The sequence below is a fragment of the Amia ocellicauda genome, unplaced genomic scaffold (assembly GCF_036373705.1).
Source record: "Amia ocellicauda isolate fAmiCal2 unplaced genomic scaffold, fAmiCal2.hap1 HAP1_SCAFFOLD_29, whole genome shotgun sequence".
Lineage (NCBI taxonomy): Eukaryota > Metazoa > Chordata > Actinopteri > Amiiformes > Amiidae > Amia > Amia ocellicauda.
The window spans coordinates 1,289,699-1,296,592 of NW_027102854.1; the positions used below are offsets into that span (position 1 = coordinate 1,289,699).

The 6,894-nt window shown below is 40.3% G+C and overlaps 1 non-coding gene across 1 annotated transcript; it reads right to left on the bottom strand.

Moving 5' to 3' along the window:
* Positions 1–5,866: 5,866 nt before the first annotated feature.
* Positions 5,867–5,981, bottom strand: LOC136728246 (U5 spliceosomal RNA). Its single transcript, XR_010808609.1, has one exon. It is a non-coding gene; the product is annotated as a U5 spliceosomal RNA (small nuclear RNA).
* Between the last annotated feature and the right edge of the window lie 913 nt (positions 5,982–6,894).

Consider the following 6,894-nt stretch of genomic DNA (forward strand, 5'->3'; position numbering starts at 1 on the left):
ACCTGGAAGTTGGGGTTTCGCGAATGTAGAGTCTTTTCCAAACAGATTTTCCACTGGTTTGAAGGCTCCAAGGTTGTGCACAAAATCTTCTTTGTAAGCAGGGTTCCACCGTAGTTACTTGAAGACAAAGTCTTTGAGGAAAGCAGGGCCCTGTTCGTTCCAAGGGTCAAGTTTCTTAAGACTCAAATAGCTATTTAAATGACTTTCGTATTCAGTCGACTTAGTCAATTGTCCAGCTGGATGGCTGGGCACAGGCGGGCAGCGCAGTCTGTAAAGTTCTTTATTTAATAAAGTCCTTTAAAAGAATTCTTCGTACGGCTCAATCTCCTTCTCCCAGTTTAACCCTTCTGTTGCTGGTAAAGACTTAGTTGGTTTCTGGTTCCGGTTCTGGCAACAGAGATACAAGTTGAGCTGTGGCAGCGAGTTACTGGTTTAGGTGAGAGAGAGAGAGAGATGCCGTGCGTTACCCTTTATACGCCTGTCAGATCAATAGGTGATTGGTTCTTTAGTTTGTGAGATTGGATTTCGGCTTCAGCCCCCAGTGTCCTATTGGAGGGGGGCTTGATTTATGACTGATGTCAATCCATGCCATCTTTTGGAAATGCCGGTTGGCACGGGTTCGTAGCTCTGTGTCGGGATTTCGGCTCTCGTCCATTTCAAAGAGTTTTTATTTCCTACAGGCCCCCTTCCCCAGACATCTCACAGCAGGGATTCCAAGCTATTTGGCCCATTCTTGGTGCCATCCTCCCAAGACTGTCACTTTGATGTAAACCAGTTCACATGCTGATGAGTTAAGGAAATCTGATAAATTTGGGGGGGAGAGGTCTTCTTTAGATCAGTGCTTCAGCTCAGAGCTAAAATGCTCTTATCAGAATACACCCAACATAACGCTACACTGGTTAATTCTGTTCTGGGAAAACCACAATCCTGCAGGTTTAATAAGTCTCTCTACACATCAGTCCCTGAGTACCTTCAACCAATGGTCATTTTGACCAATTAAGCCCAAGAATTGAGTCAATTAAGTTGTCATGGACTACCCAGTGAAGACGTGAACTAACGACTAGGTCACACTGTGAGCTCACCAGAGCAGACATTACACTGAGCTCACTGTGAGCTCACTTAGCGCTTTTCCAGCGACATGGTGCCGGTGCTGGAGCCGGAGCTGCTGCTCGGCCTGGGATCCAGCTGATCTTTTTTGAACCGGCCCGCTTTTCCACCGGTTTTGACGTCACTGGATGTGGGCGTTCCCAAGCATGGAGTAGAAGTGGAGAAACACAGCAATAGTAATCAGCACCGAGGCGACTGCGTCTTTAAACCCCATTTAACATCACAATCAAACTCATTCCGCGTCTATGGCAAATCGTAACCCTAATGTTACAAATGTTCCCTAAACACCTATTTTGCAGGATCAATAAAAAATTATTAGGATTTTTTAAACTTTTACTGACACACATAGTTAATAGCAATGTGTTATAACTTTACCGAAAATAATAATCTGTATATCTTTAATTGTTTAGACGTTATTAAGATATAATGCATCTTTCACATAGGGAACATTTGTAACATGTTAGGAAAAACAAACAAATGATTTGAAAATATTCATAATTACAGCATACAATTTGTCAGGCTTCATAACAATGGTATTTATAACATACTCTGTAAAAATCAAGCAAATAGCATTTGTGGTTCACGAGAAAATATGTATATATAATCAAAGCTATCAGACTATAGCAGCCGGTGTATGAAGACACATACGATTATACAGCATTATTTGGCAGCTTCGCAAGACCTAATTTTAAACGTTGTTGGTAAGTTAGATAATTAGTGGGGACCCGCTATTTGCAGTTCTTCCCCTCCATAATTGCTAAAATAAAGTTTTACTGACATTTTATTGACCCTACCACTGCATAGGGCACATCTGTAACATGAACGCTACTGAATGGCACATACATTGAAAACTACGGAGAACTGAGACAAATCCACTTTACACTTCATAAATAATCTTAAAACGTTTCCAACCAAGGCAACACCCACTTGAAATACGTTCATTCTCATTTTTGGTAAACAAAAAGAGAGATTGTTACATATGTTCCCTATGATGCATCTACAGAGAGAGAGAGACAGACAGACACTAACTCTCTCTCTCTCTCTCTCTCTCTCAGCTGGGAGTGTGTGGGAGGGGTCTGCAGTGAGCGGGAGTGCTGCTGAGAGCTCTGTCCTTTGGCTGCGTTGTTTTGTTGCTTTACTTTTTTCAGTTTGTTTATTTTGTCTTCTGTTTTCAGTGCTTTTCTTATTGTGGGGGAACAGGGGAGGGGAGGGGGGAGTACCGGTAGTTCTTCCCGGGTCGGGGGGTCGGACCCCCTGAATGCGTCTTTTGAAAAACTGACCCGACGCCATGGAGTCAAGATCGCTCCGGTGCAGTTCTGCCCCCTAGAGCAGTGTGTGTTAGCGGTTGGGGAGGTAGCAGGGTGTGAAAATATCAAGTCTGCTGCCATTGTTATCTTCTTAAAAACCACTGATCTGCTCAATCAGCTAGTGGCTAATGGCACAGTGTTAGACGACACTTTCACCCCGGTGTTGCCGCTCGCTGCTCCTGCCCGGAAGGTAACGCTGTCTAACGTCCCTCCGTTCATCCGCACCGGCTCGGGCAGCTGATGTCCGGCATTAAGAGGGTCCCGCTGGGCTGCAAAGCCCCGCAACTGAAACACGTCGTGTCCTTCCGAAGGCAGCTGTATATGATCCTCAATAACATCAATGAGGATCTTAATGTCTCCGAAGTTGGATCTCTCTTGCTGCCACCACCACGAAGATTGCTCTTTAGTAATGTTGGAAAGTCAAAGACAGCAACCGTCAGGGTTCTTGCATATGACGTATTCGTGCTGCACCTCTCTGCAAGGATCCAGGACAGTTTGTCAATGTAAACTCCAGTGCCTGGGAATATTTCCACCTAAAAGACAATGGTAAATAAAAAACAAGTTTATCCCCAAACTATTCTTATATTATGTTAAGTGGAATACATTATCAGTAAGGCTGTGATTTTGTTACAGAAATGTGTTATTAAAGACCACAGTATGTCTCAATTCTAAGTTTATTAATTTACAGACATAATAAAGTCAGTGAATCTGTGACACCCATAATTCAATTACATTCTTATTATCAACTATAACTATGAATATAACTGATAATGTAGCATCATTAGATTGTTTACAACCAATATTTGTTTTCAATATATATATTTTTACCTTGTCTTTGTAATATTGTAGACCAAGAGTGTTATACCTGTTTTGGTGATTCTTTGTCAGATTCAGAACAATTTGCTGTGGGGCTGTCAGAACCACTTGATGGTGACACACTTTTGTCTTCATTGCTGATAAATGTGGCTTTTGTTACAATTTTTTTCAGATTGTCCAAAAGGTCTGGAATCTCTGGAGAAAAAAACCTTAGTATTAAATGATAATCATTTCTAGTAATATATTTAATGCAAAGTGAAAACAAAACCATCTATGCTCTATGTTATTGGCAAACTGACCTTTTTGTGGGTCATTAACATTAGCTACGAAAAAAATAAAAAAGATAAAATACAACAATTACCAGGTCTAATGTAATGCATATAGTCATTAATGTAGGATTATGAAGTTATGTTGAAAAACTTTATTTAATAATCAGTATTATTAAACTATTAGACAGTGCACATTAAGAGTCTGTATTGTGGTTCTAGATTACTTCAGTATGATCAACTATAATACATTACTCTGGAATCTAAATTACTGAAGAATAACATTTATCAAGGTAAGGAATTATTTGCTATAAATAAAAAAACTTACCATCAACCATACGGTTTCGAAGACATTGGTTTTCATTTTTAAGTCTTGTGTTTTCCTTTTCGAGCTGCTTAACTTTTTGCTGTAGCTCAACTTCACTGGACTCTTTAAATGTCTGTAGAATATGACGGGATCTAATTCTTGAAGCTCCATCGGTTTTCTTTCTTATTTTGTGCTGTATTCAGAGAGGAAAAGAGTTTAAAATGAAAATATATATATATATGAATATGATTAAAAAAAAACAATCCTGCAATACATTTATTTAATATTTGCAGTAATTATCTCACCGGTAACTGTGGTTCATCAAGGTCACTATCATCTGAAATTTGAAGTTTTTTGTTTGGTTTAGGTACTCTCTTCATTTTAGGACAGGGCATTTTTGTTAGGTCATTAAGTTTTCTTCTTAGTTCGCCTTCTTTTCCTAAAATAAAAATAAAATAAATAAAACCCTGCATTATGTCCACAGATATTTGGGGATTATATTTATTTGTCATAAAAATACTGTGCTTTGACCATACAAATTAAGATGAACAGCCAACACTGAATCAAAACTGAAGTTAAATTATATCTGGTTTAATTTATTTTGTGATTTGGGGGATTTTATTGTAAAGCACAACACACAATAAATCGTTCTTACAAATGCCAGTCAAGTATGACGAGTTTTTAGCGCCCTCACCACCACCTACCATGTTATAAGAGTATGTTAGAAGTACAACACATTAATAACTTAAACATTCATTTCAAATATACTGTGATTGTATATATCAAATAGCATGTAAAGACTTTAATGTTTTTTTTTTAAATAAACATTGTTACCAGTCATAATGATCTGCGCTTCATGGACAGGCCATCCACCTTTTGGAGGTTTGTTCGTGTCTCTCCACTCTGCTCTGAAGTTTCGAGTCGTCTCTTCGTCATCATCAGCAATGCTGAATAAATCAAAATTGCGAAAGCAAGCAGTGGGAATCACGCTGTAAGAGTCTTTGTCGACCCCGCTTTCCCACTTCACCAACGCGTGCATCACCGCCATACTACCTTCACCTTCTCGTCCGTTTTTTCTGCGCCTTTTTCCCCCAACAAGTCACGGCACAAAAAACAGTCCCGCTCTGCATTCTGGTACTTGGCGTTCTTAATAACACCAACAGGGTGTAATCGCATAGACCACTCGAGTATAAAATACTACATATCCCATCAGTTACAGTTTTTTTTCATCTTCTGAAACTGCAATTTAGCACTTTCAACTGTTTCTTAGTGATTCCTAGAATTACTAACCGGTATTGTAGTCAATGTGTTTATAACCTTTTTTGTTTAACGATTTGTGTGTTATCCTATGGGATCCCATGGTCTTTGATTTGGTCACGGAAGTGATTTGTCTTTGATTTGTTGATCTAGAGTTGAATTTTAATTAGTTTTTCCCTTTTGTATAATTAGTGTAGTGCTACATTTAGTCTTTGTTTTTAAATAAATTTGACAATTTATATCTTTGGAATTGGTGTCTGCGTCCAATTATTACAGAAATTGAGTTCTACAAGACTCCAGGATTCGTGATAAGGTGATACTATGAATTCACTTCTTTAATTGAAATGTATAAGTGTACCTTACGCTACATATATGTATGTATGTATGTATGTATGTCCAATTGCTTTGACAATACAAATGAATTGAATTGAGAGGGAGAGAGAGAGAGAGAGAGAGAGAGAGAGAGAGAGAGAGAGAGAGAGACAGACAGACAGACAGACTGACAAACAGAAAAACAGACAGACACAGACACACACACACACAGAGCCAGCCAGCCAGCCAGCTCAGCGATGACATCACGAGCCTCTCTCAGCTGACTGCTATGACATCACAGAGCACGTACATTCCGTTGCTTGCCGTCTGTCAACCACTCAGTCACTGCCAGCCAGACTGGCTGGCTGGCTGGATGGGGGGGCTGCTTGCTGCTGCTGCGTACCTTAGCAAGCTTATTTGCTTGACCGGCCTTCCTACTCCTCTGCCCACATGCCCACCTATGCCCGATCTGCTGTTCACCTGGATCACAGCTCCGCCCCAACAAGGCAGAGCCCCCCAAGAATGGTACAAACTCACCCACGATCCCCTCCACAGAAAGCTTTAGCAAAAGGCAAAAGCGTTATACGTAATGAAGAGGAACCCGAGTCCAAGACGCATCCGACCAGCCATACATATTTGTGTGTATTAAAGATCACATTTTCTTACATTTAGTTTTTCTGTACTTTATTACATCTTATTGTGATTTATAAAAGTATTGTTTCTTTTCCATATGTATGTATGTATGTGTGTGTGTCTGTACGTGTGTGTGCCTGTCTCTGTGTGAAAGTGTGTGTGTGTGTGTGTGTGTGTGTGTGTGTGTATATGTCTCTCTGTGAAAGTGTGTGTGTGGGTGTGACAGTGTGTGTGAGTGTCTGTCTGTCTGTCTGTCATGTAACTCGCACATCTGTGAGGGCACCATTTTTGCAGAAGAGATGTACACATTTTGGAGCAACATATGCTGCCATCCAGACATCGTCTTTTCCAGGGACGTACCTGCATTTTTCAGCAGGATAACGCCAAACCACATTCTGCCCAGATTTCAAGCGCATGGTTGCATAGGCAGAGAGTGCGGGTGCTAGCATGGCCTGCCTGCAGTCCTGACCTGTCTCCGAATTGAGAATGTGTGGCGCACTATGAAGTGCAAATTAAGACAACGAAGGCCCTGTGCAGTTGCGCAGCTGAGGAAATGCATAATGGATGAATGGGGGAAAATCCCGCTTGCTAAACTTAACCAAGTGGTGTCTTCAGTGCCCAAGTGCTTAATAAGTGTTATTAAAAGAAAAGGTGATGTTACATAGTGGTAAACAGTCGACTGTCCCAACTTTCTTGGTTTCTTTTCACTGCTAATGAGATGCTGTAGAGTGAGTTAGTTATATTGCTTTCAGGAGCTCTAATCGTATTGATGAGTTCATGCAGCATTTGTAATTGAATTTCAAAAAGAAATCTTTGCTGTCTGGCCTGTGTGTATGAGATGTACTCTGTCAATCTTTGGCTAACAACTGAAACATTGGTAGAACAGAAA